The sequence below is a fragment of the Petaurus breviceps genome, unplaced genomic scaffold (genome assembly GCF_028583685.1).
Source record: "Petaurus breviceps papuanus isolate PSGF00001 unplaced genomic scaffold, PetGlider_PUasm1.0 90762, whole genome shotgun sequence".
NCBI classification, from domain to species: Eukaryota; Metazoa; Chordata; class Mammalia; order Diprotodontia; family Petauridae; genus Petaurus; species Petaurus breviceps.
In genome coordinates, this window is record NW_027187339.1 from 4,596,062 (window position 1) to 4,612,228 (window position 16,167).

Here is a 16,167-nt window from a genome sequence, read left to right on the forward strand (position 1 = left end):
AGAAGAAGAAGAAGAAGAAGAAGAAGAAGAAGAAGAAGAAGAAGAAGGAGAAGGAGAAGAACAAGAAGAAGTTCCTCCTGAGGAACTAAACTAACTCTGGAAGTGACTGTGGACTCAGCTAAAATCTTTCACAAAGAATTCTCAAACACAGAATTTTATGAGAATTTTTCCACTGTGTTGGATGCATCAATGGATCCATGGTTTCTTCAGCATGGGCACATCTTTCCCTAGTGAAATCACAATCCATCCACACTTTCTCATGCTGTACTATTTTTCTCCACATTCTCCCAGGAAGACACAATATGGGAGCTATCCAAAGTTCTGAAGGTCTTTCTAAGTCTTATGATATTTTGCAAGTAACAATATAGCACTTGGGTGATCCAACTGTCACCCTTCACTCTTGCCAGAAAACCAGTTAACTCTTTTTTCCTTGGGAATTCATGTCCATGATGATATCTTTTATATCATTTAGGATCATAGATCTGGAGGCAAAAGAACCTTGGAGGTCAACCTTCTCATTTTAAAATGAAGTCACAGAGTCCTGGACACAATAAGTAACTTGTCATATGTGGCAGAGCTAGAACTCAAAGCCAGGGCCTCCAACTCCAGGCTCAGTGCCCTTTCTGCTGTCCTATGCTTCACTTCTGGCATGTACGTCACTATGAGTAACCAGCTGCAGCCTGGTGCCTTTATGTCATCCGCCATTTTGATTCTTTGGATATTTTAAGATTAATCTCTTTTAAGATTCTTTTGCAGATTTGAGATTTTGATTCTTTTTGATGATTCACAACCATGCAGCATCATTGGGAGGATGAAAAAAATCTAAGAAGTTAGGATTCTGTTTTTCTTCCAGGGTAAAATGCAAAACATCCATAGGTCTGTGTACTTAACTATCCATTTGCCATACTAAAGACTGCTTTTAATCTTTATTTTCTTTTTGCTAATGACTTTCACAGAGAGTTAGTGTGGCATAGTAGATACAGACCTAGCCTTGGAATCAGAAAGCTCTAATTCAAGGATTTAAGTTCTAAGTCTAATAGATATTTGCTGGTCTTCCTCTCTAACTACCCACACCCATCCCCTCTGCTAATGCCTGCCTGCTGAAATGACCTATTTTTCATGTTGTCTCCTCCACTGGAATGTGAACTTTTTGAAGGCAAGGTATATCTTTTTTTTTTCACTTAATTTCTATCCTCCAGGAATTAGGGCTTTGCTTGGTGCACAATAAGTACTTAATAACATTTGTTTACTGACTGACAACTGCATTGGACAGAATAACTCTACCAGCCAGACTGGAGATCCATTGAGGTGATAAAATATTTAAACCAAAGTTGGTCAAATTTGCAATCAGCTGGATTCCTAAACTTTATCTTCTAGAATTCTGGAGTGATTTCCCTAGGAAAAGAGAAAAAAAAAACTCAGCCTTAAGCAAATTCTTCCTCAGGCTTTAGAAAAACCTTTAATATGCAAACTGGGCCTACTCTGTGTTTTCCTTTCTTCTTCTCCATCTGCTTTCTTCCTCCAGACATTTTTCCTTAAAGCCTGGGGTAGTGGGCTTCTACTTTTTTCCCTTCTACCTAAGTTACATTTCAGTAAAATATAAATGATACTTTTTTTCATCAGCCACAAAAATCTTTGCTTTGGCAAATTAGTGAAAGTTGGCTCCAAGTGCACTTTAATTGACCCCCCAGAGGGGGCAAGGATACATTTTCAAGAAGTATTCAGCCTAAGAAAATATCTTATTGGGCACTAAATGTTTAATTCTCTGAGAAATTGGCAATGCAGATAGAAAACCACCCTAGGAAGCCTAAGATGTTTATCAAATAACAGGAAGGGGAACATCTTATATAGCACTTTAATGTTTTTAAACCTCCAAAAGAAAAAGGAAGTTTCTCAGAGAGCCTGGATACTGGGGAAACTAATCAAGGCCAATCAGAAGGATAGGTGAGATCAACTATGACCTTAGTCTTGGGGAATAAGAACAGGATGGTCCTGCCTCCTAAATATATTATTCCCAAGGTTTAGCACATTGCTTTGCACATAACAATCACTTTAAAAAATGTTTATTGAGTTTTTTAGGTTGGTTCAGGAAGGGATTTTCACAACTCAAAGAGAGTAGACAATCAGGAAAATGGCAGCTTGCCTCAGGCTAGGAGAATCTAAGATTGGGGAATTCCAAATTTCACTAAAGTTTTTGATTCTACAGAGAATACTGGGCCTCTGAGATGAGACTAGATGATTAGGGCCTGAAGTTTCTGAATACCACTCTCCTCAAGTTTCCCTATTAAATATAGGATAAAGTCTAGATTTCTTGGCTTGGCACTCAAGGGCCTTCAAAATCTAGCCCCAACCATCATTTCTAATTTTATCTTTCTGGAGAGCACTGCATTTGGAGTCAGAAAACCTAAGTGCAAATCTAGGCTCTGCTATTTACAATCTCTGTGTCTTTGGGAAAATCACTTAAACTCTCTGGACTACTCAATTTTCTTATTCCTGAAACAAGGAATTTGGCCTAAATGTTCTCTTAGGCCTTTTCCAATTTTAAATTCTATGATTCTATCATGTTCATTTCTCCATGCCTGTGTTTATGCCTCTCTTTTCTCTAAAACAGCCTCCAAGTAAAGTCTCTGAGCTTCAGTTTTTTTTTAATTTATAAAATTAAGAGGTTGAATGTTATCATACCTAAGGCATCCACTTTTTCTTATATTCTATGCATGGAAAATGAAGGAGGAAATCTTCTCAAAGCAGCAACCTATGCTGAGTGGTTCCCATGGCCTTCTTAACTCACTATTTCCTATCCTAGCATTAAATACCAATTATAGTAATAATAATGTTAATCAATGTGAGACTTTATAACCCTATAAGATGAGGAGGAGGAGGATGAAAATGATGATGATGATGATATTGACAATAAACAAGCTAGAAATTCACATAAATACTTATGGAACTAATAGATATCATTTCATGGAGCAATTGAAAATGACACAGAATTTAATAAATTTAACTGCTATTGGTTAGGCATTTGATGAAATATATGAAATGGTTAAGATCTAAAAGTCAAATCTAAGGACCATTTGTGGATAAGCATGGCATGAACTCAACTAATACTATGCTGACCAAAAGAAAAAGCACTAAACAGATGAATAGGTCACATGAATTCTTTTTTTTTTAAAGCAATCAGGGTTAAGTAACTTGCTCAAGGTTACACGGCCAGTTATTTCTGGGTGTGGTGCTGAGTATCTGAGCCTGGATTTGATCCCCAGGTCATCCCGACAGTGGAGCCGGTGCTCTTACTCGCTGAGCCACCTGGCCACCCCACACATGAATTCTTATAGAAACATAAAATTTGTTATACTGGTATTAGATAGACCAGGTCATTCCTACCAGAAATTACAGAAAGATCACCTTAAAGCATCTAAATTTATTAATCAGTGCAGGTTTTGAAAGCAAAAGGTAGAAACTATGCAATGTATTATTATTGCAAGCTGCAAAATGTTAGTACCTACCAAATACATAGAAAAACACAATCAAATAGTCAGCAGTAAATAGCAGAAACATACCATCTTTCTGTGAACCCCACAAAAGGCCTTGAGAATTCACCAAATAAGGTGGAGTAGAACTCAAGCATCATCTCAGGCAAAACTGCTGCCCACAATTACCCAAACATAAAACTGACCCTAAAAAATCCAGGGAACAATGTTTTCACTAGGTATGGTTGTACCAAATACCCATAATTTCCAAATGACATGGAATGAAAAGCACTAAAAAACATAGAGAACTAGCGAAAGAAATCAAAACCATTCTGGGACAGGATGAAGTATACCATCCCCACCATCTTGTCTGCTACCAGAGTTTCCTGAAGATGCTTTCAGTGAGCCTACGAATGCAAGCTTACATCTCAGCCCTTTTATTTATATGAGAAAGTAATCATTTTATCTATCTATACAATAGACCACTGAAATTAAAGATGGAAGAATAATAGTAGGATAGCAATCTGACTTGGATTATTTCAACCCAAGCTCTATGCATTATAAAATGGAAAAAAAAAACTGACTAATAACAACAACAAATCTACAAAGTACTCTCCTTACAAAAAGTCAATAATGTAAATAGGACAGGTATTTTTGTCTTTGTTTTATACATAAGGAGACCGAGACTCAGGGAGATTTTGCATAGCATGACCAACCAAGCTAAGAAGTTTAGACTTTATCCTGTATGTAACAGTAACTCTTCTAATCTAGACAAATATGTGGCACCTACTTTGGCTTCAGAAAGGCAAAGGAAGAAAAGGGTGGCAATCTTTTTATTTAGCCACAAATTCCCTAGAAACACTCCTTATGGAGTGGGTCACTTCCTGTTTCTTTTGCTGCACTAGGTTAAAAACTCATCTTCCCTATTATACTAGATTTTGATGCCCAACCTTGCATTCAACAGTGAAATGACAAATAGGGAGAGGCAGTATTTATCTACAAGAAATTACCAGGCGAAGGTGGTGCCAGGATCCTCTCAATGAAGTTACTCTGCTAAGTCTATAATCTAAAACCACACCCAAGCCCAAGTACTTTCATCCCATGCCTGCTGCCAGACTCCACTTCCAGAAGGCACAAATATAACAAAATCTTTGGAAAGGTTACAGGGAGAGGTGAAATAAAAACATGATACCTTTTCTGCATCCCATTGGACCTTCTATTGGAGTGAGTTCCCATGCTGGGTACCCCAATGTTCCACTCTCTTTCAGTTTCCTTTTGTGTATTGCTTTCTCTTTTAGATTGTAAACTCCTTGGGGGCAGAGACTATCTTTTTTCTCTAGTGTTTAACACAGTGCCTGGCACAAAGTAGGCACTTAATAAAGTTTTGTTGAATTGAACTTCATTGATTTTTTTCCCATTCTTTGCCACCTAACCCATTATTCAAAGCTCAGTTCAAGCCTCCCTAAAATCTTTCCAATTGCTCCAGCCCACACTGATCATGACGGCTGCCTTCACTGACTTCCTAAAGAACTTATTATCTATATCATATATCTAGGATACAATTGCATGACCTCATAATGTGTGTATGAAAATGAGTATGTGTATGAGAAACAGCATGGCATAGTCACCTGGCTTTGTAGTCTTTGTAGTCTCCAAATCCTGCTTCTGACATACACTGGCTATGTGAACCTAAACAAATCATCTATCCTGTCTGTGTTGAGGCAGCTCTCCAAGACTGTACATTGCAAAGGGGATGTTCTGCATTGATAGTGAGAGTTCCTCACTGGAAGCTACCTATATCATACAACCCATCCCAATCTCATTTTGTGGCCCGTGATCCCCTTGGAAGCTCATAACATTGATTCAAGTGGTTCATGCTAAAAAAAAATTTAATGATGTTACAAATATATTTTCCTCTATGCTAACAAGAATGTATATGTTTAAAGCATTACAGGTTTGTTTCTGTAGTGATTCACTCATATACACAGAGATTTTGGTGTTCTTGTAGTTATTAAATTCTGACCCCTTTATGACTGTATTGTTGCAGTTTCTTAACCTGTCATAAATTTCCAAATTGCCACAAGGGCTTGGTGTTTGAGCACAAACCTATTTCCAATGGATGGTCATACATAATTATCCTTAGCTCAGGCTCTATGTCTTTGCTCATAGTATTAGATGTATGGCTGATATTCTGTTAGAAGAGCCTTTCCTTTGCCCACCTCCTATTCAAAACTTATTCTTCAAGGCCCATCTCAAGTCCCACCCTGGTCCACTGAACCATGACTGACTGAACTTCCCTCTGATCTGCCCCAGAATATCTAGTTTGTACCACAAAATTTATCACTCAATTATAATCTCATTGGACCCTTTGCTATTGTTTCATGTGAGTTAGTCCTGTCTCTCCAATTCATCTATTATTTCTTTGAGGGCAGAATTATGTTGGATGCAGTGTTATCTTTCCCTCTTCTACCCCAGAAACTCGCTAGTTGTGTGACATTGGTAAAATCACTTAATCCCTCTCTGCCTCAGTTTCCTGACCTGTAAAATGGGGATATTAAAAGCACCTACTTGACAGAGTTGTGAGGATGAAATGAAATGCTATATGTCAAGTTCATTGTGAACTTACAACACTATAAGAATGCTAGCTGTTAATAGTATTGTGACACACAGGTATGGATTCAGCTAATTGGTTTCCTAGTCTGTAAAGTCAGAAGGTTGGACAAGATAACCTTTGAAATCTCTTCCAGCTTTAAGTCTATGATTCTACAATCTAATACTGATCTAGTAATAGAATGGTGGGCATGGAGTCAGCAAAAACTCAGTTCAAATCCAACTTTAGACCTTTATTAGCCATGTGACACTGGACATATCGCTTAATTAATAAAGCATCTGCCTCCTAGGGTTCTTGTGAGAATCAAATGAAATTTATTTGAAAAGCCCTTAGCATGGTGACTGGTACACAATAGACCTTATATAGATTCCAGTTCCTAGTTCACTCTTGCTGCTGCTACCATAATCATCACTGCTTCTGCTGCCACTACTACAAGTTGCTGGTGGAGCTCTGGGACTCAAGAGACTACATGTAGTCATGAGACTACATGAAACGTTAAGATCTCTACCTCTGAGATTCTACTGGGCTTTGGTCCAACATATAGTTTTAAGCTTTACTAAGACTTTTGGGACACCCTGTCATCAAGAGTTACTAAGCATAGCAGGATTTCATAGGGGCCAGTTACTTGTCACCACATACTTGGTGTTGATTTGAAACTTTCAGAAGTGGGGCAGAACTGCTTGGTTGTGAAAAGTTGAAAGGGTGAAAAGTTTTTGGTTGTTGTTCAGTTGTGTCCACTGACTCCCTTTCAAAATGCTATGTTGGACTTCTTCTTTGCCTGGTGCTATATCGGTCTTCCTCCTTTCCCTGGGTCTGTTCACCAGTTGGAATTCCTTGCCTCTGAGCTCTCCACAACAGCCCTGGATATTCTGTCCTGGTGAGTCCCAGAGCTCTACCAACAAAATTAATATCCTGAAAACTGTAAATGGGTGATTACAATCCATAAAGAGGCTCATAAAATGACATCATGGGGATTCATATTTATTCTCTCCCACAGATTTCCACTGTAAATTTTATCTCTTTATGAGCAAAAATAGTTTCTTTTTCCAAATGCCAGGGCACAAAACTTCTCCTGAAATGAGCTTGGCTGGGCTCCCTGGGTGCCTATATCATCACCAGCAAGGGCGACCGTAAACAACACTTGGTCCACAGTGACCTGTTGAAATGGGATTCATGGCCCAAACTGTGCTGCAAATGATTTAGTTCCCACTAATCATCTCCCTTCACTTAACATAATTCCCCTTACTAGTTAGAGCTCTCTCTCTACCCAAACAATCATGTATATGTTTATGTTTCTATAGTATACCCCACTCTAGGAATGTTAGTTCCTTAAAGGCAGGACTATTTTTTATGTTGTCTATGGACTTAATTTTCCTGATGTTTATTTTATATCCTCTCAGAATAATGATGTGTGCTCACTAGGTGCAGGGATCAACCACGTCTTATATTGATTCCACTGGCATTTCTGCCCCCTCCCAATCACTCTGCTAAGTGAAGAATAGATGTTCAACAGATAATTTTAAAATGGAATTGGCCAAATTAAAGGAGGAACATTTTGTAATTGAGGAGAATCCTCCTGGATTGGTCCCTCCATGGTAGGAGGGATCCTCTTGTAGGGAAAAATCCTCTAAAATATATCAAACCCAGAAGGTAAGGAACTAGTTGTACTTTAAAGTATGAAGAGTAGGAATTCCAGGTCAATCATTTCTTCATTATTTTAATGAACTTTTATTAACTCCAATGTCACTAATGATCTCTTAGGGAAGGAGTTCTTAATTTCGGGTCCACAGACTGCCACGAGTCCATGTGGAGATTGGAGGTTGTCTGTAAACCTGTATGGTTAAAAAAGAAACTTACATGCTTTGAATCCCATATATTTTATACATTTACAAATGTTATTCTGAAAAGGAATACACAGACTTTCACCTTTTACTGTCCTCTCAGAGAGGTTATAATCTGGTGAGAATGGAGAAAAGAAATAGAAAAAAGTAGGAGAAAAATCCACATCCTTCCTGTTCATATTCTGAGGTTAATACAAAGCCACAGACTGGAATGGCAGCAGTTTTCTGATACTTGGATACTTCTCTTGGATTCAGAATTTTATGGGACTTAGCATATTTAAAATGACAATTGTTTAAACAAGGAGGTTCAGTGCTCTGGAAGAAATTGGTCAGTTTGAAGCATAAGGACTTATTACTGTTGGTACACAAAGCAAATCACACTTTGGATTTCTTCCTTTATGTAAATCAGCCCCTTTGTGGCTGAAAATACTATTCTTGCACAATAGGAAGCCCCTTACTTAAGAGACAGGGCATGAAAAACTGATTTCATGTCTTCTGGGGGCCTTGCAACTCTCCTGACAAAAGAATTCATCTAACTCTAGGGGGCAATCTCCTTTCAGGTGGATCAGTTCAACTTTTTAGCAAGAGAAGAGATGAGGTTGCTATATTGTCTACTTTTAGCACACAGAGTTTTTCACAGAACAAATTTGTCCAGAATTTCTTGGATTCTAAGAGAGAGAAAAAATAAGCATCTTCAACCTGTCTTCCTCTAGAAGTCAATCTTCAGAGTATGGTATAATGGAGATCATAAGAGTGAGCACTAAAAGATATCTTAGAAGTCAATTTATCTAAATCTCCCATTTTACAGAAGAAGAAACTGAAGCAATGGAAATGTTGAAGTAATGACTCAAATTATAGAGGCGTAGGTAGCATAGTCAGCAAACAAAGCCAAGTTTCTAACCCCAAATCCAATATTTTTTCCCCTGTACCATACTGGTGATAAAGACTCTCCTCCATCTCCACCATGAAAATGGAATGAGCTTCAGTCAGAGTGTAAAAGCAGCAGACTAAGTCAGAAGACTAAGATTCTATCCCTAGGTCTGCCACAAAATAGCATTTGAGGAATTTTGCCTCTCCAGGCTTTGGCTTCTTCCTCTGTAAAATGAGCAAGAGTGTCAAACAGGAGGATTTCTAATCCTTTTGAATCCCAAGGAATAGACAACTCATTCCAATGGTTAATCAACTAATAAGTACTTATGATGCCCCTGTGATGTACTAGGACAGAGCACAGTTAGACAAACAAAAAATCATATAAAAGCATTGATCTCTGCCCTAAAGACACATAGAGTCTAATTGGAGGAATGGATGGAGAAAATAATACATACACATGCAAGAAGAATGAAATACATAGTGAAGGTGTCAGGAGAAGGGTACAAATGGCTAATAAGAACTGCAAGGGGAAAGGAAAGAAAGAAAGAAAGAAAGAAAGAAAGAAAGAAAGAAAGAAAGAAAGAAAGAAAGAAAGAAAGAAAGAAAGAAAGAAAGAAAGAAAAAGAAAGAATCTCATTGGTATCATATGCTTAGGGAACAGTTTCCCAGAGAAGGCCAGACTTTTGCTGGGCCTTTAAGGAGAGCTAAGACACAGAAAGACATGAGGACACTGGGAGCTACATGGCCATTCCAAGAAGGCAGAATGTCATAAACAAATCGATAATGGCAGAAAGGCCATTCAAGTGTTTGGGACACAGAGAGATGACGACAAGTCACGTAAGATTCAGCTTTAGTATATGGAATTTGTACCGGGTTTGAGGAAAAACATTCTGAAATAGAGGAGTGTAAGGGAGTGAACCAACTTGCCAAGGAACCTGATAGAGTCTCCCAGTTTTAATAAGCAAGAGAGATCCTCATGTATCTGTGATGCAGGGTAGCCTAGCATCAAGAAAATGAATTTGATCAGTATTTTCCAAACAAAACTATATTGCTCAGAGACAATGCAGAACAGAATAAAGAGTCTTGGATATAGTGAGGAGACCTAGGTCCTGCTACTTACTACCTATTTGACCTTAGGGAAGTCACTCCCCTCAGTCCCCAGCCTGTTTCCTCATCTGTAAAATGAGTGGACTGGACTAGATCTTATTTAAAGGTCATATGTATCTAGGATTCTAGAATTTAGAGGTAGAATGAAACTGAAAGGTTATTGACACCAACCTTCTTTTTTACAGAAAAGGAAACCGAGGCCCAGAGTAGTTAGGTGACTTGCCCAAGGTCAAAGACCTAATAAGTGTCTGAGGCAGGATTTGAACCTAGATTTTATCGACTATGAATCTAGCCCTCCATTTTTCTGTATCTCATTTTCTTGTGAGAAAGACACGGTATCTGCCTGATCGCTCCAGTTCAGTCTGCTTTGTTAGATCTTTATTCATACACCTTGACTATGGGTATATTTCCAAGGTTCTGTCCCAGGTTCCTTCTTCTCTCTGTATACTCTAGCATTTGTTGTCCCTACACTATGATTTTAAATATAATCTCTGTATAGATGAATCCCAAATATATAAATCTTGCCTAGACCCTCTCCTAGACTCTAGTCTCATATCACCAAATGCTTCTTAGACATTTTCAACTAGATAGCCCATCAATATAGCAAACTCAATATGTCCAAAGCAGAACTCATTATCTTTACCCCCTTAAACCTAACCCTCATCCAAACTTCCCTAACTCTATTAAGAACAAGACCAACGTTCTAGTCACCTAAGTTTGCAATTTTGCTGTTAACCCTTAACTCCTGTGTCTAATAGAGCCCACATGTCTGAACAGTTGAAAAATCTCACTTCCATCTCAATTTTGTTGTTGTTGCTATTTTTGAGTCATTTTCAGTCATGGCTGACTCTTTCTGACCTCATTTGGGGTTTTCTTGGCAAAGATACTGGAGTGGTTTACCATTTCCATATCCAGCTCATTAAAGATAGGGAAACTAGGCAAATAAGGCTAAGCGACTTGCCCAGGTCACACAGCACAGCTAGTAAGTTTTTGGATTTGACCTGGATTTGAACTCAGGAAGACAAGTCTTTGTGACTCCAGTCCTGACTCTCTATCCACTGCACCACCTAACTACCCTTCTCTTTCTATCACATCTACCCCTATAGGCACCACCCCCACCCCCATTTTAGGTCCTCATCACCTCCCACCTGTATTGTCACAATAGCCTCTTAATTTTTCTCCCTCTACCAAATTTCACCCCAAGTAATGCTTCATACAGCTGCCAAAATGATTTTCCTCAAATCCAAGCTTGACCATGTCACTTACCTACTCATTAAATTCCAATGACTCCCTCTAGAATACAAATAAAGGCAAATGCACTAAACTCCAATGACAACCTCTAGATAAAAATAAAGGCAAACTTGTATTTGGCATTTAAATTCCTTCAAAAGCTGGTCCCAATCTACCTTTCCAGACTTTTTATGTGTTACTCCCTTTCATTTACTGTATGTCAAAATGGACTTCTTACAGACACTCCATTTCTCATTTCTGCATCTTACACTGGCCATCCCTCATGCCTAATATATCCTCCCTTCTCACCTCAGTTTCTAAGAAGTCCTACTTTTCTTCAAGACTCAGCTTATGCACTGCCTTCTACATGAATCATTTGCTAATTCTTCCAGCTATATATATACCTCACCACCAAAATCACCTATGGGTTATATTGCATGCATATGTTATCTCCAATGGAATGTAAGTTCCTTGAAGGCAGGAACTTTCAATTTCAACTTTAGCTTTATATCCCCAGTACCTACCATGCTGCTTGGCAACAATATGCTTAATACATAATTGTCAATTAATTGGTGGCATGTCTAAATTATTATACCAGCAAGATATCTAAATTCTTCAGACCGCCTTTATCCTTGGCAGACAGCAGGTGAAGTCCATTTTCCTATCCGGAAGAACAAAGAGATGTGGTCAGCTTTTTAAAATTTATAGGCCTTAAGAAAGGTCCTAGGCTATAAAAAGTTTTGAGGACTGGGAACAGTTTGCTTCAGATTGGCAGATGTAAAACACTTGGCTAGATGACCTCATTAAGATCCTTTCCAACACTGAGACTCCCTGTCCTAGCTTGGCTAAGAATGCAGTTCCTGAGAAAGCAGAAAAGCCTATTACTTTTTAAAGTCCCAATTTAGCTTACTGAGGACTTAGGAGGCTTAAATGTGGTTGCAAGTGGAATGAAGTCCTCCCTCCTGCCTTTTCCCTCTTTTTGATTTTAGATATTCATTTGAAGCCCTTGGGAGTTGATCCTTTGGGGCTTATACCTGCTTTCAATTCAAATGTCGGTCTGGCATTTGAAAACTGGAGTCTAACCAGGAGCTGCTCCTCAAGGTTGGTCTTTGTCTATAGAAGAAGAGAGAGTCTCACTGTCATCTTTTGATAAAAAATATAAGGAGAGTAGGGATTATTGCAAAAAAAAATACTAAGTAAAATATATAGCCAACCCACCTTTGGTGAGCCTTTGTAATTATGTAAGAATATGTGTGTTTTCCCTACCTCTTCCTCTCCCACAAATATTGTGAATAGTCCCAGAGTTAACATGAAACCCCAGTGGCAGCTTCTGTCAGAAGAGTTATAGATCTGTGATGAAAGCAGGTTTGCCAGAGCAGTATGATGGTTTCCATGGCAATAACTATACCAGCTTCCTGCACTGGGGAAGGGATATGGAAACCCAAATTGGAGGGAGAAAGGAAATGGCTGGGATCAGGTGATGTGCAAGGACATTGCTCTCCCCTCGGATCTTTTTTATTTCTATGACAATCTTAGGTAAACAATGATCACAAAACCACATAGACACATGCTACATTGGTTTGTCATTGGTTGACCACTGAGGCAAATGACCTGGGTCTAGGAGAAATCCCAGAAAACCAAGCACGATAGTTAATGGATATGATGTCATAGAACCACAGATTGGTAGACATCTAATCCAACCCCCTTGCTTTAGATGGGGAAATTAATCATTAAAGCTCCCCCAAATGGCAATGAGCTGCCCTGGGGAAATAATGAGCCTACCTTCGCTAGACTTCAAGGAGACAATGGATAACCACTTGTCAACAAGGCAGTAGATGGGATTTTTTGTGCCCAGGTACAAGCTGGCCTAACTGGCTCCTGAGATAACAACTAAGATTTAGGTAGGCAAGCAGAGAGGGGTGAAACAAGTTTTCCAAGGCAAAATACTGAATGATTTCTCTAGGGCTTTATTGATAGAAGCCTGGATTGTGGGAGAAATAAATAAAAACTCCACATTGGAGTTCTGAAGTTCAAGAAGGAGACTGGAATTCAAGTCAAGTCTGAATAGCATTGTGTTTTGTTACTGTTTTCCATTGTGCTAGGATCTGGGGGGTATGCTAAAGAAGCCAGATAAACTCTCCTAAGTGGTTTAAAATCTAATCAAACAGATAAGATGTATAAACAGGAAGCAACTAAAGAACAAGAGACTGCACTCTATTGGCAAGTGTTAGATGGAGTGAGCCAGAGGGGAAAATGGGAAATATGAAGGGAATTCAGAGGTTACAGAGGCCCAGGAAAGTTGGGATTAGTTTAGTGGTAGACATGAAGCTATGGTTCTCAATTTTCACTTACCATTACTACAAGCTCAATTTGGCTCTGGAATGATTTGTCTGAAAGGATTAAATGGAAAATTACCCATAGATCATAGATTTATAGCTGGAACTTAACAGGATTTCTAGTTCAACATTTTACAGATGAAACACCTGAGTTCCAGAAAAGCTAAGCAATAGCCAATTAATGTCGGCGGTGGGACTCAAACCCAGGCCTTCCTGACACCTGGTCCAGTGCTCTACCTACATCATCCAGGAACTGTCCAAACCATGGAATACTATTGATCTAAACAAAAACAAAATAGAACAAAGCTCATTATCCCTCAACATTAAAAAAAAAATAATCATCTCATCTAAGAATACCAATGAGTCTCCAGAACTAATTGTACATGTAGGAAGCTTATCAATACATCCTAGGTAATTAGGACTCTGAATACTGGAAAGTCTTCCTCTCCCCATGAGGTAGCTCTGTCATGGGTCAGGATGGCACAAGACTGCTTGAGTTTGATTTTGTTTTTCCCCTTTTCTCTTCTGGCAAACACATTAGTGACGAACACGCTCTCACTGGTCAGGAAAGCCTGTGGAAATTTGTGCTACTAGTCCAAGACCCTGTGCCAAAATGTGTGAGTCTAACACCACTAAAGAGATGCTGGGTATGAACAAACATTCAAGGGGCTCGACCTAATTCAGAGTACTGCTTCCAATGGTTCTACAACAACAAAATCCAATCTTGGACTAGCCAAGAGTTCTAAACAAGAATCTATCTGACTCATGCATCAGTCCATTAGCAGTATTAATTACGTATCCACTGTGCCCAAAGTCCAACTTTTATTTTATAGAGGGGGAGAAAGGGAAAGGAATGGGATAAACATTTATTAAGCACCTACTATTTGCTGAGCACTTTGCTAAGTGTGTTATAAATATTATCTCATTTGATCCTCACAGCTACCCTATGAGATAGATGCTATTGTGATCCCTACTTTACAGTTGAAGAAACTGAGTTAGACAGAAGTTAAATGACTTGCCCAGGGTCACCCAGCTAGTAAGTGTCTGAGGTCAGATTTGAACTCAGGTCTTCCTGACTCCAAGCCAACACTCTCTCCACTTCACTGCCTAGCTTCTTCAGAATCATAGACTCTCAAAGTTAAAAGGGCTCACAGTTTCAGTCCTTACCCTTTGTATGAATCCTATGTGCAACATCCTTACTAAGTGACCATTCAATACCTACTTAGAGCTCCTATGCATGATGAGTTCACTAGCTCATGAAGCAATCCATTCTACTTAGGATTGGGTAGCTAGGTGGCACCATAGCACACAGAGTGCTGGTCCTGAAGTCAGGAAGAATCCTCTTGCAGAGTTCAAATCTGGCTTCAGACACTTACTAGTCATGTGACCCTGGGCAAGTCACGTCACCCTGTTTGCCTCAGTTTCCTCGTCTGTAAAATGAGCTGGAGAAGGAAATGACAAAACACTCCAGTAACTCTGCCAAGAAAATTCCAAATGGAGTTATGAAGAGTTGGGCACAACTAAAATGACAGAACAACAAATAGTTAAAAAGGTGTTTGATTTTTTTTTTCCTCAGTGACATTTACCTAGTACTAGCTCTACCCTCTGGGGCCACACAAAATAGGTCTAAATAAACTGAGAGTCAGTCAATAAGCACTTATTAAATACTTACTATGTGCCAGGGACTGTGATAAGCAGGAAGGATTCTCCATTTCTCCTTGTAGGATACTCTCCAGCCCCCTTACCCTCCTGCTTGCCTTTCTCTGGAGGTCAGCCTCTTTCTCATCCCAAATGGAATGCAACATACCAGATGTGTTTCTAACCTGGCCAGAGTATACAATGAGCCTATAACCTCCTCTGTTCTGAACACTGTGTTTCTATCAATGCAGCCAAAAAGACTGATGTGATCTTGGGCCAATGGAATTCCTTTTTTTGGCCACCATGTCTGACTCATGCTGAGATTGTAATCCAATAAAACCCTGAGATCTTTTAGAAGTGAATTCTTATCTTTCCCCAAGTTTCATCTACCCTATATTGTGCCTTGCTTGCTTTAACTCAAGTATAGTTATTTTATATTGTGTAAGATCTGTCTTCCTATTGGGGGATGGTTAAACAAACCAGAGTACAGGTATGTGATGGAATATTATTGCACTGTAAGAAATGGGGGAAAGAACAGTTTCAGAGCAAACTAGAAAGACCTCCATGAACCAACCACTACAGAGCTCAGTGAGCAGAACTAGGAAAATAATGTATATAAATGCATCAGCATTATAGAGAAAGAACAACCTTGAAAGGCTTTAGAACTCAGATCAATATGATAAGCCAAGAGTCCATTTAACTGAAGATGACACATGCCACTGTGCCTTTGCATGCAGAGGTGGAAAACCTGGGACGTCAGGGTCATGTGTGGCCCTTCCTGCTAGAGCAGTGATAGACTTAAAATTCAGAGAGACATACACTTTGGGGCATGGTCAACATGGGAATTTGGTTTGTGGGACTATATATATTTATGATGAAGATTTAGAGTCTCCTCTGTTATGATCCAGTCATAAGCTTATAATTTTGACCCTGTGACCTATTTTATAGAGCATTAACACTATATGCAGAATTCTGTGTATTATACTTCCATTCTATTGCATTATTAGTTTTTACTACCATAGTCCCCACCATTACGCAGTTTGAGAAGCAAAGCTACAATAGCT

The 16,167-nt window shown here is 39.0% G+C and overlaps 1 protein-coding gene across 7 annotated transcripts in view; it reads right to left on the reverse strand.

Moving 5' to 3' along the window:
* The window catches only part of KCNMA1 (potassium calcium-activated channel subfamily M alpha 1), a 917,791-nt gene that overhangs the window by 526,770 nt on the left and 374,854 nt on the right, over positions 1 to 16,167 (reverse strand). The window lies entirely within an intron of this gene.